Source organism: Thunnus albacares, chromosome 12 (genome assembly GCF_914725855.1).
Source record: "Thunnus albacares chromosome 12, fThuAlb1.1, whole genome shotgun sequence".
In the NCBI taxonomy this organism is placed as follows: Eukaryota; Metazoa; Chordata; class Actinopteri; order Scombriformes; family Scombridae; genus Thunnus; species Thunnus albacares.
The window spans coordinates 2,266,172-2,281,262 of record NC_058117.1 but is presented as its reverse complement, the minus strand read 5'-3'; the positions used below and the strand labels follow the sequence as shown (position 1 = coordinate 2,281,262).

Here is a 15,091-nt window from a genome sequence, read left to right as displayed (position 1 = left end):
TTTGTCATGATCTGTGCTTTTATTGTGACAAACATCCCATTGGCTTTCTGAAACCCATCCAGAATATCACTTTGTTTTTTTTTTCTCCAGTATGAAATGCAGAGTGTCCTCATTCTGATAACAACTCACATCTAGGTTGCTTAGTAAAAGCAGAATTTCATTATCTTTTAGCTCTAAAAGATAGTGAGACTTGATTCATTCAAGTATTCATGCACATCCATTTCAGCAGCAGCAACACTGCTGGTTTTTTTTTTAATGAGATGCAGATACAGTCATATAATAACACTCATTATAACAAGTATTTATTCCCATTTTAATGAGAAAATGTTCTTGTTTTAACGGGAATAGGCATCGTGTTATAATGAAAACAATTATCTCATTTTAACAAATGAGAGAAAAAGAGAAAATCCACATTTTAACGTAATACTTTGTCATTATAACAAGATAACTTTCTCCTTATATCGAAACTGAACAAATTTTTTTGTCATGGTGGGAGCAATACCACTGCTGTAGAAAAGTGCGTGGAGCCAAACAAAATGTCACCTGTATGTGTTTCTGTGTGCAGCCAGTGGTTTACGATGTTCATGTGTGCGCTAGCCAATCGTGGTCTCACTTTGCATATGCAGAACCATACATACAGACCATAAGAGAGAAAGAGAGATCAAACCAAGGAGCTGGATGGAACTGAGTGTGTGTGTGAGAGGGAGAAAGAGAGAGAGAGAGAGAGAGAGAGAGAGAGAGAGAGAGAGAGAGAGAGACAGACAGAGAGAGAGACAGAGAGAGAGAGAGATATTAAGAAACAGAACAGAGAAGGAGGGGAGAGAGAGTGAAAAGAGAGAGAGGTGGGGACGGACTAAACAGAGGCAGAGTGAAGGCGGTCTTTTATTCTCCTCAGTGCCACAGCCACAGAGAGAGAGAGAGAGAGAGAGCCAGAGGGAGAGAGCAAAGAGAGAGAGAGAGAGAGAGAGATAGACTTGCTTGTCCACAGTGGCGGGCAGATGTAGAGCAAGCAAGCGGGATAGAGAGAGAGGGAAACAGACAGATGAGAGCATGAGGAGGGGGAGTCCGAACACATCCTCTCATCCATCTGCGTGAGGTAAAGACCATCACTCCATTCATCTCTACCTCTCTTTCCCTTCTTCCCCCCCCCCTTTCTTTCTTTCTTTCTTTCTTTCTTCTTTCTCTCTCTCCGTTTTTATCTTTCTTTCACTCCTGCTTCACTGCTGAGGAATAGCGATTTAGCTTCTGCAGCTGTTTCTGTTGTGTGTATGTGTATGATAGAAAAAGTGTCTGCAATTGGTACAGTATGTCGTCTACTTTTGTGTTTGTGTGTGTGCGAGAGAGAGAGAGAGATAATATGTCGATTGTGTGTGTGTGTTATTATAGAACATGTGTATGTATATAAATGCATAACAATTGTGTCAAGAGAAGCTTCACACTCCCTATGTGAAGCTTCTGGTTTGGGCTGTGGAGAATATTCTTTATATGACTGCACATATGGTCGGCGTTAAACACACACACACACACACACACACACACATTCACACACCCTCACACACACTCCTATAGCCCTATCAGCCAGTATATTGGTAGTGTTTGACTCCAGGCAGAGCAGAGCTTAGTGGAAATCATTTGCACAGTGGACTGTGATCAATTCTCTGCAGCCTTGCATGTAGACCAGGTGGCTGGATGAATGCAGATTTTTAGAACATTTACTCTGAACTCCACATGTTCACAAGCCCATTGGAATGTGATCTTTTTTCAGCCTTTTTTTGACAGAGATGGGACCTTTCACAGTGATGCAAAACAGTTAAATGTGTAAATCCCTTGGTTTGGCCTGTCGTGTTAATGCAGCTAATTTAGAGCAACTAGAAAGTTTCATAGAGCTAAGCAGCGATATTCTTGTTAACGTCATGATCTCCATTTGCTTTATGTTTTCCCTCCATCTTTGGCTCATGTCTGTCGTGTTTTTAGATTTGCAGTTGGGGAAAGTTTTTGAGTTTCTCTAGGTGGCACTGTTCTCTGTGTTTGCTCAGCTGTTAAAGTTGTTGTTGGTCTTTGTAACTACTATTTTAACTAATAGTTATTATTCTGTGTATTCCATACATCCATATATCAATCCATCCAATACCTGCTACTGTGAATTCTCAAATAGTGGCCAGGTTCTCCATTTATCTCAATGGTATAATTAATCAGGCCTTTATTTGAAACAGGTACACATTAGAGACATTTATATTATATTTATATATATTTATATATAGCCTTTATATTTCCATTTCCCCTGTTTTTATACTGTATATATATATATATACTTTCTTCATATTTTCCTCAGAAGCCTCCATGTTTTCTGATCTCCCCCTGTTTTAATTTGCGGTAAATGCAAACCAAACACCTCCTGCTGTCTTGATAAATTCATTATGACGTAAATGTCCACAGCTTTAATACCATCAGCACCTCTGCTCTCTCTCTCTCTCTCTTTCTCATCTTTCTTTTATTTCTAGGTGATCAGCTTTATTTTTTATATATTTATTTGCACATTAAAAAACATACACCCACATACACTAATTACCCTAACCCACATATACTCAGGCAAAGTCCCCCTCCGTTCAGTTTTTGTTCTTCTCTTACTTCACTTGGATGTTTGAGCTTCATTGTACAGAATGATGTATGTGCAGAGTTGGACACTAGAAGGCTGTTTTCACATCATCTGTTGAAAGTGGAAAGTTTCTCTGTGCTCATTAAAAATCTGATTTTAAGCGGTGGGCCTATGAGCATGATTTGTGACATCACAACTAGTTTGGAGCCAGTGATGATCCAATATTCAACTTACACAAGTGTGATGTGGAAACTTAAAGCCTCCAGTGCACAAACACTGAGAATGAACTTTACAGTGAAGTTGGAGACATATATCCAGCACTTACACTTTGGAAATGAACAATATTTGCATATTCATAGATTAATTGTAATTTTTAATGATGCCATTTTAATGTGGTAATTACACTTTTTCTTGTGGAAAAACCATTTCAGACACACTTTCTTAGTGCAAATAAAATATTTTTATATGCCTTAATAAATCTGGAGGGGATCTTTGAAGTAAACAAATGCTTGTGCGGGAGAGGTAGACAACTAAAAGTTTATACAAAGACTTCCCCTAAAAGCTCAAGACAAGATTAACAGAAGTACACTGACTAAGAATAATAGTCTGTAAAGAACTGTAAAGAACAAACAACTAGAATTGATTTGTGAGCTATCCTAGCAGGTTACAGGTCATTTCTGCCCTGCTCATGGTTTGTAATATAATGCACAGAAAAATGTTTTGGTTGTTTTACAGCAGTTTTTGTAATCATTGTATATAGAAATTAGTGTTTCTGGGCCAGTGGGTGTCATGTGGCCTGCAATTCCAACTTTGGCCACTGCTGCAAAAATGCTTCACAGACCAGTGACGTTCATGGGGACCCAGAATGCACTAAGTAAGAAGCTAGGTACATCCAGTTCAGCTCTTGGTCACCAAGCTGCAGACACTAAACTCATGACTTTGAACTGATACATGACCAACATTTTTGATTGTTGCATTGAATGAAATACTTTCAACATTATAATTTCAAATAAGAATCCACTAAGCCTCAGAACAAGGTAAAGGTCAAGTGATATGAAATGATGACGCAATATGGAGATGGCAAAACAATTATCAGGCTATTCATGATTTGCTGTGACCAGCTTGGCATTTTGAGAACATGTTATCTCATTTCTTTCTTTTTTTCAAATTTAATGTAGAAATCCGAAATAAGTTCAGGCATAATAATTACAGGTTCTGTATTTAAAGTGTTAATACATGAGAGATGTAGAGCAATGGAAGTCAGAAAAAAGTTGTTGTACTTAATTAATACATTTATTTAAAAGTGACTGGTTATGGCCTGGCATTTCCTAGAGTTTTGAGGGACATTAGGGAGAGACCACCTGTGGGGGCCCTCAGCTGCTCTGCTGGTGACTCAAAGTGAACTGGACTGCAGTTAACAACACTTTACGCCTTGATTCCACCGTGTCTCATTCCGGTTGCAGTGTTGTACCCCACCAGGAGCATTCTAGAAGTGGAGTGTTTTGCAGAGGCAGAGGCAGAGAGAAGACAGCCACCCCTCTACCTGGAGAGGAAGCAAGGCACCGGGGCAGTCATGGCAGCAGCGGTGTCATAAAATCTTGTGATTATCCACTTCCAAGATGAACATCTCGTCATCCATGGTGACAAATATCCTCTGATTATTTTGAAAATTGACCAAACGCTCTATGCCGTTCCTGTGTCTGACTTCCTGCCCGGCTCAATCTTCTTTGTGCAGCTTGACACGGCTTCCATCAAAAATAGACTAGATACGTATTATGGATGTGCAGAGGGCCCAATATTTGTATTTGTTGAGGCAGGAAAATTATTTGTATTTGTATTTGAATAAAAGTGGAAAGAGGCTTTCTGTTTTTATTATGCTTTTAATTTTAGAAAATTAAAGTGTAACAATAAGTGTTCACTTAGAGTTCCTTGGGAGCACTTAGTGTGTGTCAGTAGTTCAGCTTTATCTTAGGGAACACCACCAACTCCAGGAGTGATGTCCAAATTAGGAAATGTGCTTCATGTAGCAGGTAGATGTGGCTCCCTTCATTGAGACCTGCTGATAGATGTAACAATGGAGCAGAGGAGAGACTGAGATAGCAATTTAACCGACCTGCACACTGGTATTTGATATGTTTTTTTTTTCTTCCCAAAAACAAATCATTTTTAAAATATTTGTATGTATTTGGTCATCAACCAAAGTATTGGACAAATTCAAATGATCACCTGGTTCTAGATGAGAAGTCAGCCAATGTTATTATATATAATTTAGCAAATATGAGTGTCTTTGCCAAATTCATGTCAATTCATCCAGTAAATTTGGAAGTATTTCACGGGACAAGTGAAAACTTTGACCTCCGAGACCATTAGATGAAAAGTCAGAGGCAAGTCATAAGGATTCTCTGAGGACCATGAAAGTTTGTTACAGCATTCCATGGCATTCATCAAGAATATTAAGTTTGCTCAAAGTGGTGGACTGTCCAACTGACCAACATTGCTCTCCCTAGAGCCAGGCCCCTACTGTGGCTTCAAGATGATAGGAATTTCTTAGAACAAGGACCGTTTATTAGGTTGAACAAAAGCTGGACACCAGAGGTTTACAACATGAAATAATTATGCGTCTACTTCAGCATTTAAATGACAGCACTTTGTGCTGAGATTCATTTAAAGTGTTGAGAAGACAAATAATCCACTGCTGTTCTTTTTGGTAGTAAAACAGAATGCATGAAACTCGGTACCACACATTTCTAAGAGCAGATTTAGATCTAGTGGACTGACTTGTCTGTTTACATCAGCTGACTTACGCATGTAAAAATGACAAAAACTGTCATGTGGCTCCCATCCAGCTCACACTCTGTGCCCAGTGGACACAGTAGCACTGAATTAACGTGTCAGCTCTGACACAAAGTCAGAGCTGATAATGGCACATAAGGTTTCTTTATTTCATGTTGTAAATATATATATGTATTTATGTGGATGGACTAATTAACTGACTGACTGACTTGAACCAGCTGATGATTAAAAGCTGGCCAGAGCGGTCGGTTACTGCAAGTACAGGCATAACCTAATGGAATATACATGTCATGTCATGTCAGACTGTCTCAGATTTTTTGTGAAAGTTCAAATGTCCTTAATAATACAGAAGTCAAAAGACAAACAAGTCAGATTCTTAATGTATTTAAACCGGTAATTTAATGGATAAGCATACATACATACAACTTCACACCAACTTTTCAATCATATAGCCATCTTTGACATGTCCAATGACTTGTACACTCATGCCATAAACATGGGAATAGCTATCTTCCATCCCAGCTGATGTCAACATATCATTAACCTTGTGTAACAGGTCTCAGACTGAGAACCCATAAACAGATAAGATTCCTTGTAAAAACAGGAGAAAGAATGAGACAGACAACAGGTGCTTCTGTTTAGTGCGGCTTCACTCAGCAGAATTTATTTTCCAATATGCAAAATTTATCTTTTTTTTTTTTTACCTCTTTCTGTATTTTGTTTTCCGTATTCCAGTATTATTTTGTTTTTTTTAGATCTATATTATCAAAAATAAAACAAAATACGTAGGCTAGTTACAAACTTGTTTTCAAATAAAACACATTTTCCATTTCTCCATTTACCATTAAAATAATCCTCAGTTCAGTGTACTACCGCATTAATGAATCCTCATTCAGTCCATTAACTGAGCTAGTGTTTCCATTTAGTTCACAACTACCTAAAAGGAAACATTACAAATAAATGTGGAATTTCTAGGTTCTCACATGTTCCGTTATTTTAACCTCACTCATAGTGCAAATTAAAAAAATAAATAAATTCAAAAAAATAGCACATTGCAACTAATGACTATATCAGTTCGTTAAGAATGCATGAGACATGAAGACTTGAACCGTCTAACTTTTCAAAGTGCTTGTAATGTTCAACAATGTATACATCAAACTGTAACACCAATAATATATTTGTTATTATTTAGAACAAGCTGTTCTCCCAAGAAAAATAGTATTTAACCCAAAATGAAATGTGCTGGAGCCAAAAACTAGAACATGGTTGGATCTTACTCTGATCCGAGCCCCCAGGAACAGCGCCGGGTTGTGAAGCCAATTTGACATAGTGGCCAAACTGTGTACTTACAATGTCACGTGACACTATTGGGCCCAAAAAGACTTTTTTCCCATAGACTTACATTGTGAAAGAGACTTCCGTAAATCAGCGGATACATTTTTTTGAGCATCACAACCCCCGCGAAATGACTCGTCTCACTATCAGAATTTGATCCGTTTGGTCCAATCACATTTCGAAAGCCTAAAACAGCCCCACGACTGAATTGTTTTATCACCATTCAAGTTAGCCGGAGGGCTAAACCGGAAGTAGCCGTCTCGGCCAGCGAAAGTCACTAGTGTGCTTGCTCTTTGGGCCCAATGATCCCGGAAGATCTGGGTAATTTTATATGCAGAAGTCGAACTTTTTTAGCTTCATGCACCACTGAGCAACTTTCATAGGAATGAACGGGGCCCCACCTCCGACACTGTGTCCAGTTCTGTTTATATACATCCATGCTCTGATCGCAACAAAAAGTTTACAGCCGGTGCCATCTTGGGTCACATGTGACACAAAGGAAAACCGTATTTTCTCTACTTGTTCGCAAAACCATATAAATGTAGTTATTACCCTTACAAAATCCATCTAACATTTAATTTAAATGTTAAGTAACGTGTATGTAGTTATACACATTTTAAAACCTCACAAATCTTCAAAAACAGGACGATGACTGAGACAGGTGACAGGTGCTTCTGTTTAGTGCAGCTTGGCAGCAGAATGAGGAAGCAATGAGAGTTCGTTCACAGAGAGAGTCAATGGGAGAAGCAAAACACCACACTGCCTCCTGCTGGCAACACTGAAATGCTCAGAGTGTATTATAAGGAAGCCTTGTAGTTTTTCCAAGAGGCAATAATTGACCGTTATGGCTCAAATTAGAATATTCTTCTCACAGAAATAACATTCTCGAAACAAAAACATAAAGAAATTACATAAAATGTGACCATTCATTTTGTGTGCATCTGACTTGCACTTTACCACATGTAAAGCTTTTTTAGTAAAGGGAAAAGCTATTTATGACCACAACATAACATATGTTGAATTAGTGAATCAACCCACTGACAGGGGAAATTACATGAGGCCCAACAACCTGTTGAAATCAAAAGATTTATAATTTAACCCAACAGTTTATCCTTTATCCCACACTATTGCTTCATTAACTTATTGGAACATAAATTGATTTTGGCTTACAAGCCATTGACAGTGGGCTCTATCTGTCAATAATTAATAAGGAATAACAAAGACTTGCATTTAAACAAATTATCAATTGTTTTACCTTTTGTAATCCAGCAGCTACTGTGGCCATTTGAAAATACAGGATAGCGATAAATGCTTATAGTGGTATAATATAGTGTAGCAGTAGCACAAATAGTCATAAAGTTAGAAAAATGACTCAGCAATGTCACAGCAACATTTAAAGCTTACTAACTTTAGCTAACATAAGCCACCACAAGCTACTGGTCATACCAGACCAAGTAAGGTTGTAACAGCAAAACCCCTGGAATTTAGCAAGGGTGTTTTTAATTGCTAAGTTTTACTATTCATTTGTAATAGGAAGAATTCATTGTTTCTAAAGTGTCACAGTCTTGCTTTAAAGCTGGCATCTGTAATGTTAATCCTTCATATATTCATATGTGTTGTGAAGGATTGTTAAATAAACAAACTAACACATTCACTGTGATTAATGTCTGCTGTAAAGACATTTTGTCCCGGCTGACAGCGAAAACTTTGCTGTATATTTCTCATCAGTGCAGAGGGTGAAAGCATATGGAAAGTTACAGGTTGTAAATTTAAAAGTGTGGTGGTGTCTCAAAGTGCTCCTTTCTCCAGTGGGTGCTGATCTGCCCAGAGAGTCCAGTATTTTCTAATATGTCAACTCCCAAAACTATTGTAGTTCACTGGACTAAGAGCTCCCCAGAAAACTCACTTCTGTATGTTCACTGAGAAGAAGTGATGCTGCTGTACTGCCTCTTCTCTACACTTTCACAGCAGCTGCAATAAATAAAATCAATATCTCTTATTAGTTGTGGCAATTAGCAAGCATAGTAATAAATAATAGTTTTTTTTCTGTTACTTTTTAGAATTTTCAATACTATATCATGCACACTGACTCAACATTGAACCAAATCATATGTGTACAAAATAGAGAGCAGTTTAAGATGCACCCTGTCTCTTGCTTACATTTACTTGATTACATTTTTTATAAATCCATTTATTATCTATGATTGTTTTGTCACCACTGACTGTAAAAGTGAATAGTGAGGACAGAAAAAGATGGAAGGTGAGTGGGAAGAGCTGGATTTAGAATAATGAGGTCTCAACGTATCAGAAAATCGATCGTGTGTGTTTATGTGTGTGTGTGTTGTGAATAATCATGGACACATTTCTTATTATAAGATCCTGTTGGCAACATGCAATAGCATCCTGTGGGATTTTTGACCACTATTTGTTGTGGTATAACATTGTTCTGATGAGCAGGTCCTTGCTTTTTTTTTTTTTATTCCCACAAATGTGCACATGCTAACCAAAAATATGATTTGATATGATACATATTTTTATGCACTGCAGATGGAGATGACAGTTAGTTGCAGTAATGAGCTGTAAAAGTTAGCAGCGTGCCTATAAATGAAGAGGAAGACAGCCGGCTGATGCAAACAATAGATTTCACAGCAGTCAAAAAGGCTTTGCAAAGACTTTATGATGTAGGAAAATGCAATCAACATGATTTTTAGGCCTCAAATATGCATAATATGTAACTATTCAGCATTAAAATGTCTAAAAACAACTAGACCTATGTTATATATTTTGTTGAGTTGTGTGCTTACATTATCCCAAATGTTTCCAACAATTTTCAAACCCAGAGAAATCTGTAATTTTAATCAAGGTACCGGTCCGTTTTTTTGGTCACCTGTCAATAGCATCATACCCCTCTACCAAAGAGTATACACATACAAGATAATATGTCAGCATTGTGGCTGTCTGCCATACATTGACTTTTATTCAGTTTTAAGCCACATTTTATGATAAACTTTTTAGTCATCAGACATGTGGATCTTAAGTTATCAGAGAAACAAGCTGAGCAAGCGTTAGCAGCAGCTCAGCACACACAAAGCCCCTCTTGGACGTCCTGTGTCCACTGAACAGCATTGGAGAAACACTGATTTTTTTTTACGTGAAACTGCTTCATCCAGTGTTTTTACCTGTTTTAATCACCAGGTCTGTTTGTTTTGGAGAGGAGACCTCTGTGGATAATTCGGCTCCCAGTAAAAATCTCCTTAACAATGAACACTGAATGAATGAAGACAACTGTCAGGGCTCAGGAGATGCAGGAGTGGACCCAAACGCAGAGGCCGGAATGCAGATATGACGAAAAACTCTTTAATTGTGGGTGGTCACGGACAGGTAAACAGGGCTGAACAGAACTCGCAGAAGGAACAACACAAAACAATCCAACCCAGACTGAACAGAAAACCAGAACTTAAAGAAACTGAACTAACAAGGAGATGAGGTGCAGGTGGGCAGATGGGTGGAGAACTCGAGAGGGGAATGAACATACAGGGAGCTGATTGGCTGAGGACACACAGGGAGCGGGGCAGGGCTGACGAGGCTAACACAGGGCAGGTGTGGGGAAGACAGCAGGGCAGGGCTAACGAGTCCAAATGCAGGGCAAGTGTGGAGGAGTACATGAACACACAAGGGAAACAGAACAAAAACCCAGAAAACAAACTTAATGCCATCTACACTAACCCATCCAAAACCAACCACAAACACAAACCCAACAAACCAATGATGCAGTGATGAACCGAGGGACTAAACAAACGTGCAAAACCAGGAGACCCCACAGAACACAACATAAGACCAAAAAAACCACCTTAAGTCCAGGCAAGATGTGACAACAACAACTCCAATGATCCCACGCTACTTTACAACGTCATCAAACTCCATCTTTTGTTATTGTTTTGATTGAGAGACCCCTAGCGACTGAAATTACATATTGTGTGTTTAAAGTCACTCTGTGTGTTTAAAATGCCTTCCGGTGATGAAGATGAACTGGCTGAAAGTAACACACAGATTGCACCAGTTGTCACAGGAGCTGTCATATTAATCGTATCAAATTCTTTACATGCTGGCTTTAAGGACACACTCACACAATGTGTTCTGGTGAAAAATACTGAGTGCAAAGTAAATAGTTTGTTTTCAATAAAAAAAACGGCTACCATGGCAACTGTTGAGTCTTGACCCTGGAGAAGTATGACTGCTGGAGAAAACATGAGTGGTGCAGCAAACGCACCAAATGCCTCACGTTACTCACGCGAATTTGACCACAGGATCTTTTGTGTTTATTCACCCTGAACAGCCAGCGAGCAACAGCAAGCATCGACTGATCCCCAACCAGCACGGTGATGTTACTGAAGCTCAGCCTGAATTAACCCAAAATAAACTTAGATTTTGCTGTGATTTAATTGCAATAAACAGATCAAATGGATGTGGAAATAACTACATCATGATGCAGGTTTGTAAAAAGCCTGAATTCATCCTTTGTCAGGTCTGTCTGCAAAATGACAAGCAAACAAATTAAAAAATTAAATTAAATTAAATTATTAAATTTTGAAATGCTTGTTTTTTGAATTAAGTTCAGATCAATCAGAGCTATGCTAACATTATAGCTGCTCCATCCACACTCAAAATAATGTCATCTAAAGGGATAAATTTGGCAGTTACTGTTTATACACATAGCTATCTACATACTGTGCAACTTTAAAATTATATAAACTCATTTACTCGTTTATTATTGATGACAGCAGCTGAGGTGGTGTGTGACTCCGGTGTTAACTTTGCTCTGGCTAGGAAGCCAGTTTGAAGACAAATCAACTTAATCCCAAAAGTTTAAAAAATAAAATCCTCCCGACGGTAAACTGCTCCGTATCAGAGCAGAATCAGCTGTTTATTCCTCCAGAGACAGCAGCAGCAGCAGCAACGCAGGACTCTCAAGCTCTGCTCCCCAGCTCTGTCCTCCAGAGCTCGCCAGTGCTCAGCAGCCGTCTGTCAGCAAGCAGCAGCTCTGTTCCGTGGTACAGCCCCATGATACACACAAAATTTTAACCATTAGTTTAGCTTAGTTTAGCTTAGCCGGGTCCTGGCCAGCACACAAGAACAACATGGTGGAAATTTATTGGGTGGAGACTGAGTTAGAGACATGGATGTAGGGATGGTACAATCTTGATGAAGCCCCATGTGATGTAAGAAGGGGCATCAAATCTGAATGGCTTGTTGAATCACAAGATTACAGAGCAAGCCAGCCCACACCAAACTGACTGGGTGATCTTACTCCACAGTTTGTGTTAGTAGGCATGTTAAAGACCCAAATGACTTTTTATTAATATGGCCCCTTTAAGAATTTACTTTGAAAAATACATTTTAAAGTTATGTGTGGGTCAAAAAAATAATTTGTATACACCATACAACCAAAAGTATGTAGCCTTCTCTAATTTTGGTTTGGGGCTATTTTCCATAGTCTGGCCAAGGACCCTTAGATCCAATGAAAGGGAACCTCATTGCTAGAGCATATTATGATACAATAGTGTTCTTCCAACATGACAAAGCCCCTGTACACAAAGCCAGCTCCATAAAGAAATGGTCATCCCAGTTTGGTGTGGAAGTTACTTGACTGGCATCAGTCCCATCCAACGCCTCTGGGATGAATTGGATCGAATGGCAAATTATTGCAGTGTTATGTGTTGTACTGTCCAGGCGTCCACATAGTTTGTGATCATGTAGTTTATTACACTTTCATTTTAAATCACCATACACAAAACATGCAATATGGTATGAAACTGGGTGGTGTAATTATAAAGTCTATATGAAAGGGGTCATACCTATTGAAGACAAAAGGCAAAATAAATGACTTTTAAGTGACATGATATGACAACTGAACTCCATTTGCTGATGAAGACCATGAGACTTGGTTGAGAGCCACAGAAGAAGCTAGTACCGTAGGTGGACCTTTAGTTAAGATTGTTTTGGTCAAATTACTACTATTCCAAGGTCTTTCACACTCAAAGAGCATGTTTACAAAGGATATACATCATCCATATTCCAACATCCATCTCATCTATCTTTTAAACATTTTTCAGGATTAAGGGGGCTGTAATGTTTCCCAGCATGCATTGGGTGGTATACATTGTATACTCAGGTCACCACATCTATATGTGCAACAGCTGACACATATAGACAGAGAAACACGTTCACAGTCTCTTTCACTCCTCTGGGCAGGTTGGAGCCCTGCATGTCTTTGGGCTGTGAGAGGAAACCCACAGAGACATAGATGCAACATACAAAGTCCTCTCAATATATCCCACAGCCAGCCCCAGTGGGGTTCAAACTCAGATCTTTCTGTGATGTGACAGCACTTACATGTGACATCTTAAAAAATATATGAGTCTTTATTTTCACGTGGGTGATGCAGCAGTTTGTGTATGAATTTGTCTGTGAATATAGAATGGTTTACATATGACTTCTGCTCAAATGCAAGTATAGTATTAAGGGACATCTTAGCAGCAAATAGAGAAATTGCTCACTAACTGTGAAAGTGCGTGCTTCTTCTAACAGCAGAGGTAGTGCATTAGAGGCCCCTGTAGGTTTAAGTCTCTGAAGTGTAGACTGCAGCAGCTTTTTTGCTTAAGAGTGAGGTTATGAGTGAAAGCTCACCAAACTGAGTAAGCAAACCCACTGGCAACACGTGTCCTCGAACTGCAACGACTACTTGTGATGTGCCCTTGAGCAAGGCATCTGAACATGTGTAGCCCCGTCTCTGCACATACTCACCCTGGGCGTTAGCTGTAATGAATGCTTTCATATATTTGTCTGGTACTGACTAGCCCACATTTGATCCTATTGAGTAAATTAGTGCTGGTTGGGTGTTTACAGCTTTCCAGTGGTTGTTTTGGTACAGCGGGTAGCATTGGAATTTTGCAACATGACCTATATGTCCTGTCAAACATTTGTAATGTACCTCGGTTTTGAGGTCATGGTTTGGTTCATTATCGGTACACTAAAAAATAAAATTTTGGACCTTTATTTTGAAAAATGTAAACGTCCAACAATGGCTCATTGACTAAAACTTTTACTGAAACAGTTTAGTTGTGTTGCAGTGGAAACTATTACTGAAACAGTTTAATTGATGCAGTGGAAACTATTACTGACAGTTTAATTGCTGCAATGGAAAAGGAAAACAACCTTTCTGCAAGGAGTCACGACACCTGCTGACAGATGTTTTATGCTGATTTATGGTCACTCAGAACTGGTTCTTTCGACGTGCTGTCTGACCACATCGGAAATCAAATGGGTTTATAGTCATTCTGAACAACTTCACTCAAAGGTGGAGTGCGAAGCTGACTGTCACAGAGAGGGGAGGGGGGCAGGGGAGATATGACATCATTTAAATATGGGGATAATGGCACATATTTTAAGACAGCCTCTTAAGGCAGTCATAGTGCTACATTCTGTCATTGTCATGGGAGGATCATCCAGCTAGAGTCTCTTTTTTGTCATTTCAACGGCAGTGACACTACATGAGCATGAGTAACCAAGGTAACCAGCCTAACTTGGCTAAGCTGGCTAGCATACATCCATTAGCATGCTACAGCTAAGTTGTTTGGTTCATGGAGCATACCGAACTGAGGAAAGTCGCCTACCAAACAGAACATCTTGTAAAATGTGAGCAAGCAAGAAACGTATCTGGCACAAAGTAGTGTTTCCATGGTCACCGGTCACCTGACTGCAGGACGATAAATGTGTCCATTTTATCGATTCATCATAGAAGATGAGAATCGTGATTTTTATCTGAATCATTTTTTTTCCCACCAACCCCAAGGGGTTTGTGGCTACGACCTTACATGCTATTGTATGACCAGTGGCTTATGTTGACTGTGTAACTGACATCACTGAGTCAGTTTGCCGACTGTATTACTCTTCTCAACTTGTGTTCTAGTTTCAGTACACTTTTAGGCATGTCATACATAATTTCAGTGGACTTATAACAAAAGTAAAACAAAAAGCAAACTATAGAAAAACAGGTGTGTTGTGTCCTGTCTGTTGTCCCATTCCACTCACTCACTCAGGTTACCTACTGATGGTGTCCTATAAGAATCCTGGGAAAAAGCTGACCTATAAGAATCTTGGGAAATGTGCCATTATCCTGTAACCCCTATCTCAGTTCAAAGGTGGTCTTTGGTGTTTGATTTTTATTTTATTAGCCTTTGGCATGGAATTCTACCATCTTAATGTACAAAGGATATGTGAAAATGTGATAGAAAAGTTACTCTGCACTACATGTCTCATTAACTTGCCCTGATAAGTTTTTTAAAAAGTCCAGCAACTTAGAGCTTA

General features: G+C 39.0%; 1 protein-coding gene across 4 annotated transcripts in view; it reads left to right on the top strand.

Moving 5' to 3' along the window:
- The first annotated feature begins 921 nt into the window (after positions 1 to 921).
- LOC122993661 (cadherin-18-like) overlaps positions 922 to 15,091 on the top strand; it is a 204,370-nt gene continuing 190,200 nt past the window's right edge. For 2 of the 4 annotated variants that reach the window (XM_044368013.1, XM_044368014.1), the window contains exon 1: positions 926 to 1,096. The gene's annotated coding sequence lies outside the window, so the exon portion shown is untranslated. Of the gene's footprint in view, positions 1,097 to 15,091 lie in introns of all 4 variants that reach the window. The other 2 variants (XM_044368010.1, XM_044368012.1) reach the window with 2 other exon arrangements.